Raw genomic sequence first — 17,887 nt, 5'->3', positions numbered from 1 at the left:
CACTACTTAGTCGAAATTTGCAACACTTCACTCTTCCGTCCAAACCTAAACTTATATCACGCTGTCCACCGTATGCAAAATTTAATTTTCTCATCTTGATTGCCTTCTCATGGATCTCTAGGGTTTTTCAGCGAATCTCACTGCCCCGCCGCCTTGTTTATCGTCTTCCAAGGGGCACCATCTGTGGCTTGAGGCGTTCCTCGCCGACTTTAATCACTCTTTGGGATCATCCTATTTGTGGCATCTTCCTGGATCTCCGATTGCATCTGAGTTATTTGTTTGGGTCGTTTGATGGACTTCGAGCAACCAGATCGGTACGGAAACAGGAGGGGCTACCAGCGGGCGGGGCCGTCTCAGGTTCCAGACAGAAGCAACAAGGTATGCTTCCACTGGCAGGCGGGGCGATGCAGCCGTCACCCGTGTCCCTTTCTCCATAGCGACCCACAGCAAACCGTGCTCGCCGATGGCGCTGCCAAGCGGGGGCACTTGCAAGGCCACGTGTCTAGAAATATTGCCTCTGCGGGTGCGCCGCCCGCCAAGTGGGGTAAGGGTCGAGCGGGTGGCAAGGCTCCCGACAAAATCTGCAATTACTTCCTCACTGGAAATTGTAGTTTCGGAGATAAGTGTAGGTTCCTGCATTCGTGGTTCATGAGCAATAGCTTCTCTATCTTGACCCAACTCTAGGTGCATCAAAAGGTGGCTCTTTTGGTTTCTTTTGCTTCACTTGCTTTTGGTGGCTGATAGTCTGAATATTCTGATAGGTAGTGACTGGTATCGCTCTACCTTCAGGGTCTGATAAACTCTACTCTTGTAGCAAGGATGAGTTTGTTCATGTTTGGGATACTCAAACTGGGAAGGTATTGATGCTCTTCAAACTCCTTTAATACATCGATAAAGGAATCACATAGTGCCTGACTCTTGCAATTTTGTGGAAGTGCGTTGGAGCCATCAATATGGGAGGTGAGGTTGGATGTATGACCAATGAAGGTCCCTGGTTATTTATTGGAGTTGTGAATGCTGTCAAGGTCAGAGCTCTTAGAATATGTTACCATCATGTCATATAAGGAAATGGAGAAATGGATTTGTTTGTATGCTGGTTCAGGCATGGAACACACAAACAACAACAGAACAAGGCCTTGATGGCCCTGTCGGACAAGTTTACGCTTTGACCGTTGGTAATGGTATGCTATTTGCTGGAACACAGGTGCTTCTTTTCTGTCTAACATTATTTGTTATACCTTTATTTTAGTGCGTGTTGTTCATTTCATGATCTCCATACATCATGTGATGTACATTTTGAATGTTTTCAACTATGCCTTAACTTTGTGCAGGATGCACGAATATTGGTGTGGAAATTTAGTGCTGCTGGGAATGTCTTTGAAACTTATAAACCCTTGCCCACAGGGATACTTATATTATGCTTTCTGTTATCCGTGACAGTATAGTTTAATTAAAAATTGTACTCATTGGAATCTTTCAAAAGATTTTGTGAGTAGAGTTACGTAATTTTTCTCCAAGAAGCAATCACTTCCCCTCCTGTAGTTACCTAGCAGTCATTTTAAACAATCGTATGATTTTAGTCTAACTTTAAACTTAATTGAAATTGAAATGCATTATCTGGGATTTTATTCTCACATGAGATAATTGCATAAATTTGTGTAGTCTAATTCAATTGTGTTAGGCATCTAACATTGTTTCCATAGTCAAGCTAACTAATACACCAATATCCAGTTATCTATGTGCTATTCATATCGTGGCTAGTTAAACCATTATTTAAATCTATGTTTTAGATTGTTTTTCATACTAGCATGTTGTATCACTCTTTGCTTATTCCTTTGCTGTAGTATCAACTTGAAATATGAGAATAATCTTTAAGCTCAATCACAATTCAAGATTTATTAGCATTTTGAAGAAGATGGTGTTTCAACATTGCTCTAAAAGTTGATATTAGTAATTCTTAATTTAATATTCTCGTCTATTGTAATATTATTTTAATGGTGATTGTCTGAGGTTATTGAAATTTATTATGTCAATACAAGTAGAATCTTTTTGAGTTTATGAGGTTATCTGATTAAATAAAAATCTTCTCTTCCTATTAGTTAATTCTGTTGCTTGCTAGTGATTATGCTTATCTACTATTTCCTTTACTCTCACATGTGAGAGTGAGTTCTTTTCTTACATGTTTGTTTATATCAGATATTTAAGTTTATTTTATTTATAACAAGTACTCTCTTTTTTCTTGTGTTTAGGAAAGTGAAAGTGAGGATGATGGTCTTGACATGGGTGATGATGATAATGTTGAGGAACCTGAAAATGAACCAGAGGTTGTTAGGAAAGAACCAACCATTGAGAAACCTGCTCCTGTTTCAGCACCACCCAAAGATGCTGAAAGGCAACTGTCAAAGAAGTAGCTTAAGAAAAAGGAAATGGCAGAGTTGGATGCACTTCTATATGAAATGGGCATTGCAAATTTTAATTAGTTTATTTTTGATAGATAGTAAATTTTAATTCACTTGAGTTGCTTCATACATATGAAGTGACTATTTAATGTGTGTTGAATTTGTTTATCCTTGTTATGTATACAAGAAGCAATTGGAGCAAAGTAGTGAAAGGGAGAAGAAAGAAAGTGCTGGTGCTCCTTCAGAGAATAGAATCTTAAAGAAGAAGAAATCCAAGAAAGAAAAATCATCAAAGGAACAGGAGGAGCATGATCAGAATCAGGAGAAAGGAGACATTGAAGCTGAAGTGGCAGATGCATCAGCAGTTGACATAAAGGAAAGGATAAAGAAGGTGGCCTCCATGAGGTAGAAGAAATCAAGCAAAGAGATGGATGCCAAACAGTTGAATAAAAGGGCTTCTTACTTAAGTAGTAGGCTAATTGGTACCTCAACTAGTCAATTGGTGGATACAGACTTGATGTGTATAATATTTATGTGGATACGAACTTGATGTGTATAATATTTATGTGTTGGTTACATGGATATTGACTTGTCTGTATAATATCGGTTTTTCCCTGTTTCAAAAATTGAATCTGTCTCGTTAAACAATACTGATATTACATCAGTTTTCCACTACTACAAAATCGGTGTCATTAACTAATATTACATCGGTCGTATACCGCTGCCAAAACTGGTGTTATTAACATATAATATTACATCGATTTTACACCCGATGTCGTTAAATGCTACTACACCGGTTTTAACCCGATGTCTAAAATGACAGACCTTTTACATCGCCTTCATAGACATCGGTCGAAAATGTAATAAACACCGGTGGAAAACCGATGTCTATGAGGGTTTTTGTTGTAGTGAGTTTTGGCTGAAATTTCAAGAAGTGATCCTAGGTTTTTAAGTATTCTAACCTTATGGAAAACACGTAAACAACTTGTACCACAGGTGAGGGGATACTTACAACTTGTTGCTTGTTTTTCCTAAGGAAGATGGTACCCTTGTGAAGAGGAAGAAGAAACTTCTCTTCTTAGTTCTCTCTTTTCTTCTCTTGCTTGTAAGGAGTAGATCTTGAGGACTCCTTCTTGTGAATTAGTTTTTCTTAGCAAGAAAAACCTTAGCATGGATTTTCGGAAATGAGAGAGGGAGAGGTTTAGGTCTCGGTGGAGAGGGAAGAAGGAGAAGGAAGGAGGAGGAAGAAGGAGGAAGAATTAACCAACTTTCTTTCCCTTTTCTTCTCTCATTCCTATTTATTCCCAATGAGAATGAAACATATCCCCATTCATCCCCTTAACTCCTATATCTCCTCACTCTCTTAATTCCCATGAAAATAGAGAAAAAGAAGGAAGAAAGGCAACTTGTCTTTTGCTTGCTTCTTTTCTTAACCAAGAGGAAGAGGAGGTAAGCTACTTGATTTTCTCTTGTTCCCTTACTTAATTATATTCTCACTTTTAGCTACAATTTCCATTCTTTTCTATTCACATATCATTCATTACTCTAGTGGTTACCATACACCAATTTAACTTTATCATTTGTGGGAGGTTCAAGATTCAAACCTTAACATCTCTTTCTTTTTATTTCATTTTGGTTTCTATTTCCATTTCTCTTTTTCTTTTATTCTAAAAGAAAAATACTCATAGGTATAGCTTATTATTTTGTGGGTGTTACAGTACCCCATACCTCATAGAAAGTTCATCCTCGAACTTAAAATAGCGACATCAGGTGGTACATGTCTTCCTGCTGAGTGCATCGGCCACTTTGTTCGCTTTTCCGGGATGATAAAAGTTCTCGCAGTCATAATCCTTAACTAACTCGAGCCATCTGCGTTGTCTCATATTCAGATCTTTCTGGGTGAAGAAATATTTCAGACTCTGGTGGTCGGTATAAATCTTACACCGGACTCCAAATAAATAATGTCTCCATGTTTTGAGAGCAAAGACCACGGCTGCTAGTTCTAGGTCATGAGTGGGGTAGTTCTTTCCATGCTCTTTGAGTTGTCTAGAGGCGTAGGCAATGACCTTGCCGTGTTGCATGAGTACAGCTCCAAGTCCTAATTTGGAAGCGTCGTTGTATATATCGAAACCTTTGTTACTTTCCGGAAGAGTAAGGATTGGAGCACTGGTCAGTTTTCCATTTTAATTCCGTGAAACTCTTCTCGCATTCATCCGTCCATTCATACTTTTTGTTCTTCTTGGTGAGAACTGTCATAGGGGCTGCAATTTTAGAGAAGTCCTCCACAAACTTCCGGTAGTAGCCTGCTAGCCCGAGAAAACTTCTTATTTCACTGACATTCTTTGGCCTGTTCCAGTTACTTACAGCTTCGATCTTGTTTGGATCTACCATTACTCCGTCCTTGGAGATGACATGACCCAAGAATGATATTCGATCGAGCCAAAACTCGCATTTGGAGAACTTCGCATATAGTTGTTTCTCTCGAAGAATCTGTAGTACGGTGTTCAGGTGTTCAGCATGCTCTTCCTGGGTTCTTGAATAGATGAGAATATCGTCAATGAAGACGATCACAAATTTATATAGATATGTCGTAAACACCCGATTCATCAGATCCATAAATACAGCAGGAGCATTTGTCACTCCGAAGGGCATGACTATGAACTCATAGTGTCCGTATCTTGTTTGAAATGTCGTCTTCGGTATATCATCCTGTTTCACTTTCACTTGATGATAGCCGGACCTTACGTCAATCTTAGAGAAGATAGTTGCTCCCCTTAATTGGTCGAATAGGTCGTCGATCCATGGAAGAGGGTACTACCGATTCTTGATTGTCACATTGTTCAGTGCTAGGTAGTCTATACACATTCGCATAGACCCATCCTTCTTTTTCACAAACAGTACTAGAGCTCCCCATGGAGAGTGACTCGGGCGAATACGTCCCTTGTCAAGTAACTCTAATAGCTGTCCCTGAAGTTCCTTCAACTCAACCGGCGCCATACGATAAGGTGCTTTAGAGATCGATTTAGTACCAGGAATCAGTTCGATCTCAAATTCTATTTCTCTATCAGGGGCTAACCCTGGTAGTTCATCGGGAAACACTTCCGGATAGTTGCACAGTACTCTGACATTTTCTGGTTTCTGGTCCTCAGCTTGACTTGTATCGACCACTTGTGCTAGAAACCTAGTACATCCCTTATTTAACATATTTTGTGCCTTTATGGCTGATAAGAATCTCCCAGTTTCTTTCCTTGATTCTCCAACAAATTCGAACATTGGTTCTGCTTCAGGTCGGAAGACCACTTTCCTTTGATGACACTCGATTGAAGCGCCGTACTTGCTCAGGAAATCCATGCCCAATATACTGTCATAATCTTGCATGTCAAGTACTATCAGATCACAATAGAGTTCTCTGTCTGCGATTCTGATGGGTGCGGCTCGCTACATATGAGTAGATGGCATTACTTCTCCCGAAGGCAGGGTTGTTAAGAATTTGTCATTTAAGGCTTGTGGTGGTATCTCTAACTTCTCCATGAAGGGTGTAGAGACAAACGAGTGTGTCGCCCAAGTATCAAATAACACATTAGCATACTGAGAGAAAATAGGCAGCTGACCTGTGACAATTGTAGAGGCACTCGCCACATCATCCTTGGTAAGAGAGAAAACCCTGGCGTTCGTCGTAACTGGTGGGGCTTCCAGTCTCCCTTGACTAATTGGAGTTCCTTCAATGGCAGCTTGCATCTGGTGTAGTTGTGAGGGGGCACTCCTGTTCTGGTTATACTGCTGGGATGGTGTCTGGTACTGGATAGGGCAGTCCCTGGCTATATGCCCTTTTCGTCCGCAACTGTAGCACTTTCTTGTACCCTTGCGGCATACTTCGAAATGCTGCTTCCCACAAATGGTACACTGAGGGTACTTAGGTTGCTTATTTGCTGGTCCTCCTTTAGTGTTGTTCCATTGCTTCCTTTTTCCATTAGAGTTTCCTTTCCAGTTTGTTTTGGCACCTTGAGGTTTCTGTCCTCCTGTCTGTGCCTAATTCTTACTCTCGTTCATCGCCTTCTGATAATGTTAGGTGATCAGGGCACTGCTGACCAGTTCTTCTGTAGTCTGCGGTCTATTAATTTCGCCGGCCACATTCAATGCTATCTCGGGTCGGAGCATTTTCAGCATCAGTCTAACCCTTTCTCTTTCCGTGCTGACCAACTCTGGGCAGAGGCGTGCGAGACGGTTGAAGCGCGTCACTACTTCGTTCACTGATAAGTCACCTTGCCAGAACTCGGTGAACTCGTCGTAATGCCGGTTCGTTACTTGCATATGGAAGAATTCCTCGAAGAACTCAGCCTCGAAGTCCGTCCAGTTCATCTGATTAACTTGTCTCTTGGCCTTAACTCTTTCCCACCACATTCTTGCGTCTCCAGAGAAACAAAATGATACGCACTTGATCTTTTCTGGTATAGGCCAGTCCAGCAGTTCCACTATACTTTCCACTGTCTTGAACCAGGTCTGGGCGTCCCATGGCTCACAAGTACCCAAGAAGTTCTCCGGCTTCAGCCTTAGCCACTGTATCAAGTAGGTCTCCTGTCGGACCACTGGGGCAGGGGCTACCGGTGGTACTGGTGCAGCTATTGGTATGACGGGCACTGCATTCTGATTTGCTAGTGGGGTGATTGGATTTCCTTGCTGACCCATCAAAGCAGTGATCACTTGTTGTTGTTCCGTGATCTAACGCTGGAGATCTGTAACCACTTGGGTCAGGTCTGGTGGGGTCACTGTCTGCTCGGTCCTGTTACCGCGTCTTCTAGCCATATCTATTTCTATAAATAACAATAAGGCTAGCATAAGTCTAGAGTCATCCCTACTTATATTCGTGCACATTAAACATCGCTTATCATACATTAGGGAAATCCATATTAGTCGTACTTAGGTTCATGGATACTAAAAATATTTCTTATCGTGCATAAATAGAATAGAGTAAGTACAGAAAGTCTTACTTGGAGTGGCAGGATGGAGGCTTGATGTGTGTGTAGTGGGAAGGCTAACCTGGCTCTGATACCAACTTGTAACGCCCGCCCCTCCTGCTAGTAGGACGGGGTTACTTTACTTACAAGGGGAACATACATGCATTTTGATATTTCATTTTCTAAAGTAACATAGCGGAAGAACTTATTTATTTATTTATTTATTTATTTATTTTTATATTCTTTTTAATGAACGAGGTCACGATGTCATATTCTATCATAAACATGAATAAGTATCACGAAATCATGCGAAACATTAACATAAATAAACATAAGCAGGTCTTTTATTTGTCTTAGCCGAGCCACCACCACACACATCTCTTGCCTCTCCTGCGGCTCCCCTAGTACATCCATTCTTTGCCTTTATCTGCAGTACAAGGAAAGTAAGCTATAATCACACAGGCTTAGTAAGATCCTTTCCTACTCACAGAAAAACGTATTTCATATCATAATTACATAAGCATATAACAATGGAAACATAATCATCTAACATCATATCGTGTAAACATAGCATCATAACATATCATCTCATAAAGAACATCATGCTATATCATATCATAATTCATAAGAGCATCATGTCATATCAACCATAAGAGCATATCATATCATAAATAAAAGAGCATCATGTCATATAAATCATAAGAGCATATCATATCATAAAGAAATATCATGAGGTATCATATCATAAATAAAAGAGCATCATGTCATATAAATCATAAGAGCATATTATATCATAAAGAAATATCATGAGGTATCATATCATAAATAAAAGAGCATCATGTCATATAAATCATAAGAGCATATCATATCATAAAGAAATATCATGCAAGATGTCTTTTAAAATATGTGTCATGTCATGTGCAAGATGTCTTAAAACATATCATATAGTACTTGAACATAATATCATCATGAGGGTCCGACTTGTACCACATACATACATAAATGCGCGCAATCCCTAGGACAGGGTAGCTAGCCCCGAACCTACTAGGGAACTAGGTCCGTACTACGACCGTCGACCTAGGGGCGTACTAAGGAGCCCATCCCTTTTTACTAGACCCGTTTTTAGTCCGTCGGCCTAGGGGCGCTTATGGAGCCCAGCCTTGGTACAAGCCATACAAAGTAAAATAGCATATCATAGTTCATGTCATAACAAAACATATCATATCTTGTCATATCATGAAGAGTGCTCTTAGTCCCCAAAGGGGAAGCAACTCTTGTTGGGTTCTTAGAGCCGCGAAAACCGCTTTTTCGCGTCGCGGAAACCCCGAAGGACCCAAAGCCGTAGATCCGTGCAAAGATTCGTATAAAAATTCGAAAAACTATTTCTTGTACGAGTTCAAAAACTGATCTACTACTTAGATCTATGAGGAAAAAGTGTTTACCCTTGATGCGATGCCCTTCGCGTTCCCGCTCGTCCAAATGATGCCGGATCTCAAGACCGTCAAGCGCCGGTCCTCTAGAAGTATCCACACGGACACACTAGATGGAGATGACCAAAAACCAAGGTGTGCTAGCACCTATGTGGTTCGGCCAAGGGAGGAGAGGGAGAGGGAGAGCTTGAGAGGAAGAAGGAGGAAGATGCACACAAGTGAATGAAAAATGAATTTTTCCACCCAAAAACCAAGTGGCCGGCCATATTTCAAAATTCACATTAATTGCAATTAATATGAAACCATAAAATCACATTAATTGAATTAATTGCAATTAATATGAAACCATTAAGAGAGTGGTTTTGTTACTTCCATGAGGTGGCACCCATGATGATGTGGAACATCATTATTGGTCCACCTAATGCCAACTCACCAATGAGGTGGCAAAAAGGTCAAGTCAAAATTGACCTTTGGTCTTCCTTCTCAAGTCAAGTCAAACTTGACTCAATCTCTACCATGGTGGATCTTATCCAACCATTTGATTCGAGCCAACTTAATATAATGAATCTAATTCATTAAATTAAATTGATTCAATGAGTCAAAATCTAAATTAGACTCATTTAACACATGAATCAACTTGAGTTGAACTCAAGTTAGCCCAATTAGGATTACTCTTAATCCAATTTGATTCATCAAATGAATCTAATCCTCTTGGTTCATCATATGAACCTAATCTCCACCTAATTGTCCTAAGTGTGTGACCCTATAGGTTCTTGTAACGTTGGCAATGCCCTAAACCCATTTAGGAGCATAAGTAATGAGCGGTATCTAGCAACACATCATTACTACCCAAGTTACAAGAATGTCGAGATCCGACATCACCTTGTGACTACCAATTGTGACTACTCACAAAATAATGACAAGTGTCCTTCTATCCTAGACATCTAGATTGATCAATATGAGGCATAGACCGTGTCATCCTCTAATCAATCTAAATCTTGAACTCCAAGTAGACTCACTCGATCAAATAAGCTCAACATCTCATGTTGACTCATTTGGGCATGGCCATGCACTTTGTGGTCTAACTCTATCAAGAATATTGATGTCGCTCCCGTCATATGGGAGGGATAGATCCCATCTACATCACTCACATCCCTCTGCATAATTTGTTACATACCCAGTAATCGCCTTTATAGTCCACCCTGTTACGGGTGACGTTTGACGAAACTAAAGTACATAACTCCTTATGTAGGGATCCATGGTGACTTCAGGTCAAAGGACTAATAGTCATACTAATAGCCACATGAGAAAGTATATGACACTCATATAACGATCCATGATACTTTCTCATGGCGGGTCATTCAGTATACATTCTCTAATGCATACCCATGTGTCAGCTTGATATCTCTATATCCATGACTTGTGAGATCAAGTCATCGAGCTGACCTACATGCTAGTCTTATTGTATTAACATTGTCCCTGAATGCTAATACTCGACTAGGAATGTTTTAGAGTAGTGTTCCCTATATCATCTCACTATCGATTCAACTAATCGATTGATATAGGTATGAACGTTCTACTCAAGGACGTTACTACACTTATTTTATCTGACACTAATACAAATAAGCATAATAACCAAAAAACCCAATGCCTTTATTAATATACAAGAATATGATATACATGAGTCCATACAATCATCAAATGATTGGCTCTAGGGCTCTAACTAACAATCTCCCACTAGCACTAGTGCCAATCAGTATAGGCTCTAAGGCCTAAAGATCTAGTGTGACCATCATGCTTCCTCTGTGCCAAAGCCTTGGTCAAGGGATCTGCGACGTTAGCCTCTGTAGGTACTCTGCAAATCTTCACATCTCCTCTATCGATAATCTCTCGAATGAGATGGAAGCGCCGTAGTATATGCTTGGTCCGCTGGTGTGAGCGAGGTTCCTTCGCCTGTGCTATAGATCCATTGTTGTCACAATAGAGCTCAACTGGGTCAGCGATGCTAGGAACCACCCCAAGTTCAGTGATGAACTTGCGGATCCAAACTGCCTCCTTTGCTGCCACTGATGCAGCAATATACTCAGCCTCTGTTGTAGAATCAGCTACTATGTCCTGCTTCGAACTCTTCCAGCTCACAGCACCACCATTTAAGCAAAACACGAACCCTGATTGCGATCGGTAATCATCCTGATCGGTTTGGAAGCTGGCATCACTGTAACCCTTTACAGTTAGCTCATCATTGTCTCCATATATCAAGAAATATTCTTTAGTCCTTCGTAAGTACTTAAGAATATTCTTGACCGCTATCCAGTGACTTTCACCTGGATCTGACTGGTATCTGCTCGTCATGCTCAAAGCATACGAGACATCAGGTCGAGTACATAACATGGCGTACATGATCGATCCTATGGCTGAAGCATAAGGGATCTGATCCATGCGGTCTCTCTCCTCTCTAGAAGAGGGACCTTGAGTCTTCGAAAGACTCATGCCATGTGACATCGGCAGAAATCCCTTCTTGGAGTTCTGCATGGCAAACCGAAGGAGTACCTTGTCAATGTATGTACTCTGACTTAGGCCAAGCAATCTCTTAGATCTATCTCTATAGATCTGTATCCCTAGAATGCGGGATGTCTCACCTAAGTCCTTCATTGAGAAGCAACTCCCTAGCCAGGTCTTGACAGACTGAAGCATAGGGATTTCCTTCCCAATGAGTAGTATGTCATCCACATACAATATGAGGAAGACAACTATGTCCCCTACAACCTTCTTGTAGACATAAGGCTCATCTTCGTTCTTGATGAAACCAAATTGTTTGATCGCATCATCGAATCGAAGATTCCAGCTCCGAGAAGCTTGCTTTAGTCCATATATGGACCTATGCAGCTTGCATACTCTACTAGTATGCTGTGGATCTACAAAACCCTCAGGTTGTGTCATGTACACATCCTCGAGTAGGTTTCCATTCAGAAACGCGGTTTTGACATCCATCTGCCATATCTCATGGTCATGGTAGGCTGCAATAGCAAGCATGATCCGAATGGACTTAAACATTGCCACTGGAGAAAAGGTTTCATCATAGTCAATACCATGAATCTGCTAGAAACCTTTAGCTACCAAGCGACCCTTATAGATAAGTCCATCCATGTCAGTCTTTCTCTTAAAGACCCACTTGCACCCAATGGGTTTTACCCCTTCAGGTGGATCAACCAAAGTCCATACTTGGTTGGTGTACATGGATTCTATCTCGGATCTCATGGCTTCTAGCCATTTCTCAGAATCTGGTCTCATCACAGCTTCTTGATAGGTGGTAGGCTCATCCTCTATGAGCACAATGTCATCATGGTCAGACAAGAGAAATGAGTATCTCTCAGGCTGACGACGTACCCTATCAGACCTGCGAAGAGGTATGTCTACTTGAACTGGTTGTTGTTCCTCAACTCCTTGTGGAACAACATCATCCACAACACTTTGTGGTTCCAGTTCAATTTCCATCGAGGCATCAGTGCTATTGTTCGCATCTTGAACTTCTTCAAGATCGAACGTGCTCCCACTAGTCTTTCTAGAAACAAAATCCCTTTCTAGAAAGACCCCAGTCTTTGCCACAACTACCTTGTGCTGACTGGGAATGTAGAAGTAATATCCCTTAGTTTCCTTGGGATATCCAATAAAATAGCACTTGTCGGATTTAGGTCCTAACTTGTCTGAGACTTGACGTCGAGCGTAAGCCTCACAACCCCAAATCCTCATGAAAGACACCTGGGCATCTCTCCCAGTCCATATCCTATATGGTGTCTTTATCACGACCTTTGATGGAACTCGGTTGAGTATGAAAGTTGCCGTGTCTAGAGCATATCCCCATAGATATGTCGGAAGATCTGTGTGACTCATCATAGATCGTACCATATCTAATAAGGTACGATTCCTCCTTTCGGATACACCATTCCACTGTGGTGTTCCAGGAGGAGTGAGTTGAGATAAAATCCCACACTCAGCTAAGTAGTCACGAAACTCATGGCTTAAGTATTCACCACCTCGATCTGATCGAAGTACCTTAATACTCTTGCCAAGCTGGTTCTGTGCTTCATTCTTGAATTCTTTGAACTTTTCAAAGGATTCAGACTTATGTGTCATCAAGTACACATAACCGTATCTACTAAAATCATCAGTAAATGTGATGAAGTATCTATAACCGCCTCTAGCAGCAACATTGAAAGGGCCACATACATCACTATGTATGAGTCCTAACAAATCAGTTGCTCTCTCGCTATGCCCACTAAAGGGGGTCTTGGTCATCTTGCCTCGTAGGCATGACTCGCATATCTCATATGATTCTAAATCAAATGAGTCCAGCAAACCATCCTTATGGAGCTGGGATAAGCGCTTGTCATTTATATGACCTAAGCGACAGTGCCAGAGGTATGTTTGGTTCATGTCATTTGACTTGAACCTCTTGGTACTAATGTTATAGATAGGGCTCTCAAGGTCTAGAATATAGAGTCCGTTTATTAGTGGTGCACTACAATAGAACATATCTTTCAAATAAACAGAACAACATTTGTCTTTTATTATAAAAGAGTATCCTTTCTTGTCTAAATAAGAAACTGAAACTATGTTCTTAGTAAGAGCAGGCACATAACAACAATCATCTAAATCTAGTACAATCCCAGAGGGCAGAGATAGCTGATAAGTTCCTACAGCAACAGCAGCAACCCATGCTCCATTGCCTACTCGTAGGTCTATCTCACCCTTCGTCAATGCCCTGCTATTCCTCAGCGCTTGTACATTAGTACAAATGTGCGAAGCACATCCGGTATCTTATACCCACGTTGAAGAAATAGAGAGGTTGACTTCTATAACATTTATACCTGAAGTAGAAATCTTATTTCTCTTCTTCTTAAGATCTTCCAGGTATTCTTTGGAGTTCCTCTTCCAGTGCCTTGCTTGTCCTTGATATAGGTGACAAAGATGTTCAACCATATCGTAAGCGCTCATCAACTCATGTTGCTTCTGAAGCTCAGAGTTCATGGTTGCGAGCATAAGACAAGACACATCTAATGCGTCATCTTGATGCTTCTTATAAGCTTCTCGGTCTGCTCGCGTGGCAGTGGCAGGAGGAGCCTCCGGAATGGGCTGCTCCAGAACGTACAGTTTACGTTTTTGGGTGAGAACTATTCTCAGGTTCCTGTACCAGTCCAGGAAATTTGCTCCGTTGAGCTTGTCCTTCTTAAGGGCAGATCGCAGAGAGAAAATGTTCGTATTTGACGTCATGGTTATCTACAACAGAAAATTTGCAGAAATAAATATCATATTCTTTAAAAATCATTTAATTAGGCCTTTTAATTAAATGATGCTCCCACTGAATTCTATAATTCTTGTGGGACAAGATCCACATCATACTAACCCTTGAGTTAGCTTTGGCTAATACGCCCAAGGCTTAGTATGATCGGTAGGTAACGATTACCAATTACATCTCTATGCAACTCTTGTTTATAGAATCAATATCCGCATTTATATTAAAACTCGAGTTAGCTTTGGCTAATACGCCCGAGAGTTAATATAGATGTGATATTGACCTATCTTTCCAACTATTGGAAGAATGCCTATAGTTGACTCAATCCAACCGAGTAACTATGAATACTCAATCTAATTGAGTTTTTATTCACCCATGCGTTGATAGACGGGACAAAGATTGTTCCTCCGTACCCTACCAAGATAATATGTATTGCTCTGCTTTGGCAGATTCAACAATACATGTGATCGAGGTAGTGATAGGTATCACGGCACGGTTAGGCATTTTAGAGTTGGTTCGATCTAGATCTAATCTAATCGAGAAGAATGCATCTTGTGCACGACTTAGATCTAATCTAATCGCAAGGGTGCATCATGTGCACGACTTAGATCTAATCTAATCGTTAAGGCACTAATTAATTGATTAATTATTAAACATGCATCAAATACATAATAATTAATTAATTAATCTATTGGTGATTTAGTCATGGCCCTACTACGATCTTCTCAAGCCAATGAGAAGATCGATTGGTCAACCTGGTCAACAGCTTCTCCAAGCGCCTCCCTTTGACCACCTTGTGTTGCTCGTGCCCGCCTCGGAACTCCGTCTCGTGTGGACCCTCCACCGCTCCAATTTGTACATTACAATTTGAAACTCGAGTTACATTCGAGTCTAAATCTAATTTACAACAAGAATAAAAGACGAGGCACGACGCGCAGGTCGCGAATAATAAAATAAATACAACACGCGAAAACACATCACGACACGCAGGCCGTATTATGAATTACAACACAACCAATCATATTGGGCTTTGGGCCATGACTATCACAAATTAATATATATAATTCAAAATTATATATTTTAATAATTTTCTATAATTTTAAAATTAATTTTTACAATTTTACAAGTAAAATTTCACGGCGGTCCCGTTTAGCGGAACGGATCCCCTTGCGGGGCCCAGGGGCAGCGCCCCTACCCGCGATCTAACCATCGCGAGGGTTCCTTTGTGATCCAACAGCGCCTAAACCCGCTGTCCCAAATCGATTTGGGCCGAGACATTGCCGTTTCGGAAAAATCTTCCCGGTGGGTTCGTTTTTAGCGATTTCGGGTGCGATCGCGGAGCAAATCCCCTTGCGGGGTTAGGGGCAGCGCCCCTACCCACGATCTAACCATCGTGAGTTGCTCCGTTGCGATCTAAAGGCACCCATGTCCGCTGTCCCAAAAGATTTTGGGTCGAAACGAAGCCGTTTGGAAAAATCTTCCCGATAGCCGAAGCCTACAAGTGCCGAGACACTTGTGCTTCGCCTATAAGGAAAAATTACCCATAAAAACATAAAAATTGAATTTTTACAGAAAATCACAGAAGCTTTTTGTTTTCCAAAAACCAAAAACTAACTCGTACAAGTCTTTGCACGTGGCTCTGATACCACTGTTGGGTTCTTCGAGCCGCAAAAACCGCTTTTTCGCGTCGCGGAAACCCCGAAGGACCCAAAGCCGTAGATCCGTGCAAAGATTCGTATAAAAATTCGAAAAACTATTTCTTGTACGAGTTCAAAAACTGATCTACTACTTAGATCTATGAGGAAAAAGTGTTTACCCTTGATGCGATGCCCTTCGCGTTCCCGCTCGTCCAAATGATGCCGGATCTCAAGACCGTCAAGCGCCGGTCCTCTAGATGTATCCACACGGACACACTAGATGGAGATGACCAAAAACCAAGGTGTGCTAGCACCTATGTGGTTCGGCCAAGGGAGGAGAGGGAGAGGGTGAGCTTGAGAGGAAGAAGGAGGAAGATGCACACAAGTGAATGAAAAATGAATTTTTCCACCCAAAAACCAAGTGGCCGGCCATATTTCAAAATTCACATTAATTGCATTAATTGCAATTAATATGAAACCATAAAATCACATTAATTGAATTAATTGTAATTAATATGAAACCATTAAGAGAGTGGTTTTGTTACTTCCATGAGGTGGCACCCATGATGATGTGGAACATCATTATTGGTCAACCTAATGCCAACTCACCAATGAGGTGGCAAAAAGGTCAAGTCAAAATTGACCTTTGGTCTTCCTTCTCAAGTCAAGTCAAACTTGACTCAATCTCTACCATGGTGGATCTAATCCAACCATTTGATTCGAGCCAACTTAATATAATGAATCTAATTCATTAAATTAAATTGATTCAATGAGTCAAAATCTAAATTAGACTCATTTAACACATGAATCAACTTGAGTCGAACTCAAGTTAGCCCAATTAGGATTACTGTTAATCCAATTTGATTCATCAAATGAATCTAATCCTCTTGGTTCATCATATGAACCTAATCTCCACCTAATTGTCCTAAGTGTGTGACCCTATAGGTTCTTGTAACGTTGGCAATGCCCTAAACCCATTTAGGAGCATAAGTAATGAGCGGTATCTAGCAACACATCATTACTACCCAAGTTACAAGAATGTCGAGATCCGACATCACTTTGTGACTACCAATTGTGACTACTCACAAAATAATGACAAGTGTCCTTCTATCCTAGACATCTAGATTGATCAATATGAGGCATAGACCGTGTCATCCTCTAATCAATCTAAATCTTGAACTCCAAGTAGACTCACTCGATCAAATAAGCTCAACATCTCATGTTGACTCATTTGGGCATGGCCATACACTTTGTGGTCTAACTCTATCAAGAATATTGATGTCGCTCCCGTCATATGGGAGGGATAGATCCCATCTACATCACTCACATCCCTCTGCATAATTTGTTACATACCCAGTAATCGCCTTTATAGTCCACCCTGTTACGGGTGACGTTTGACGAAACTAAAGTACATAACTCCTTATGTAGGGATCCATGGTGACTTCAGGTCAAAGGACTAATAGTCATACTAATAGCCACATGAGAAAGTATATGACACTCATATAACGATCCATGATACTTTCTCATGGCGGGTCATTCAGTATACATTCTCTAATGCATACCCATGTGTCAGCTTGATATCTCTATATCCATGACTTGTGAGATCAAGTCATCGAGCTGACCTACATGCTAGTCTTATTGTATTAACATTGTCCCTAAATGCTAATACTCGACTAGGAATGTTTTAGAGTAGTGTTCCCTATATCATCTCACTATCGATTCAACTAATCGATTGATATAGGTATGAACGTTCTACTCAAGGACGTTACTATACTTATTTTATCTGACACTAATACAAATAAGCATAATAACCAAAAAACCCAATGCCTTTATTAATATACAAGAATATGATATACATGAGTCCATACAATCATCAAATGATTGGCTTTAGGGCTCTAACTAACAACTCTTAGGCCTTCACTTGTCATATCATAAAGAGTGCTCTTAATCCCAACAAAAGGGAAGTAACTCTTAGGCCTTTGCTTGTCATATCATAAAGCATGCATACTTGAGCACATAGCACATCATAAGAGACATTATCATGCATGGATCATAAACATACATAAATGAGCATATTACTTGTCATATCATAAAGCATGCATACTTGAGCATATAGCACATCATAAGAGACATTATGATGCATGGATCATAAGCATACATAAATGAACACATC

At 40.7% G+C, this 17,887-nt stretch overlaps 1 pseudogene; it reads left to right on the top strand.

Moving 5' to 3' along the window:
• Positions 1-241: 241 nt before the first annotated feature.
• Positions 242-2,769, top strand: LOC122052026 (annotated as a pseudogene).
• Positions 2,770-17,887: the final 15,118 nt, after the last annotated feature.

This window comes from Zingiber officinale, chromosome 3A, assembly GCF_018446385.1.
Source record: "Zingiber officinale cultivar Zhangliang chromosome 3A, Zo_v1.1, whole genome shotgun sequence".
Classification (NCBI taxonomy): Eukaryota; Viridiplantae; Streptophyta; class Magnoliopsida; order Zingiberales; family Zingiberaceae; genus Zingiber; species Zingiber officinale.
Note: the sequence above shows the minus strand (reverse complement) of the source record. Positions and strands in the feature narration are given on the sequence as shown.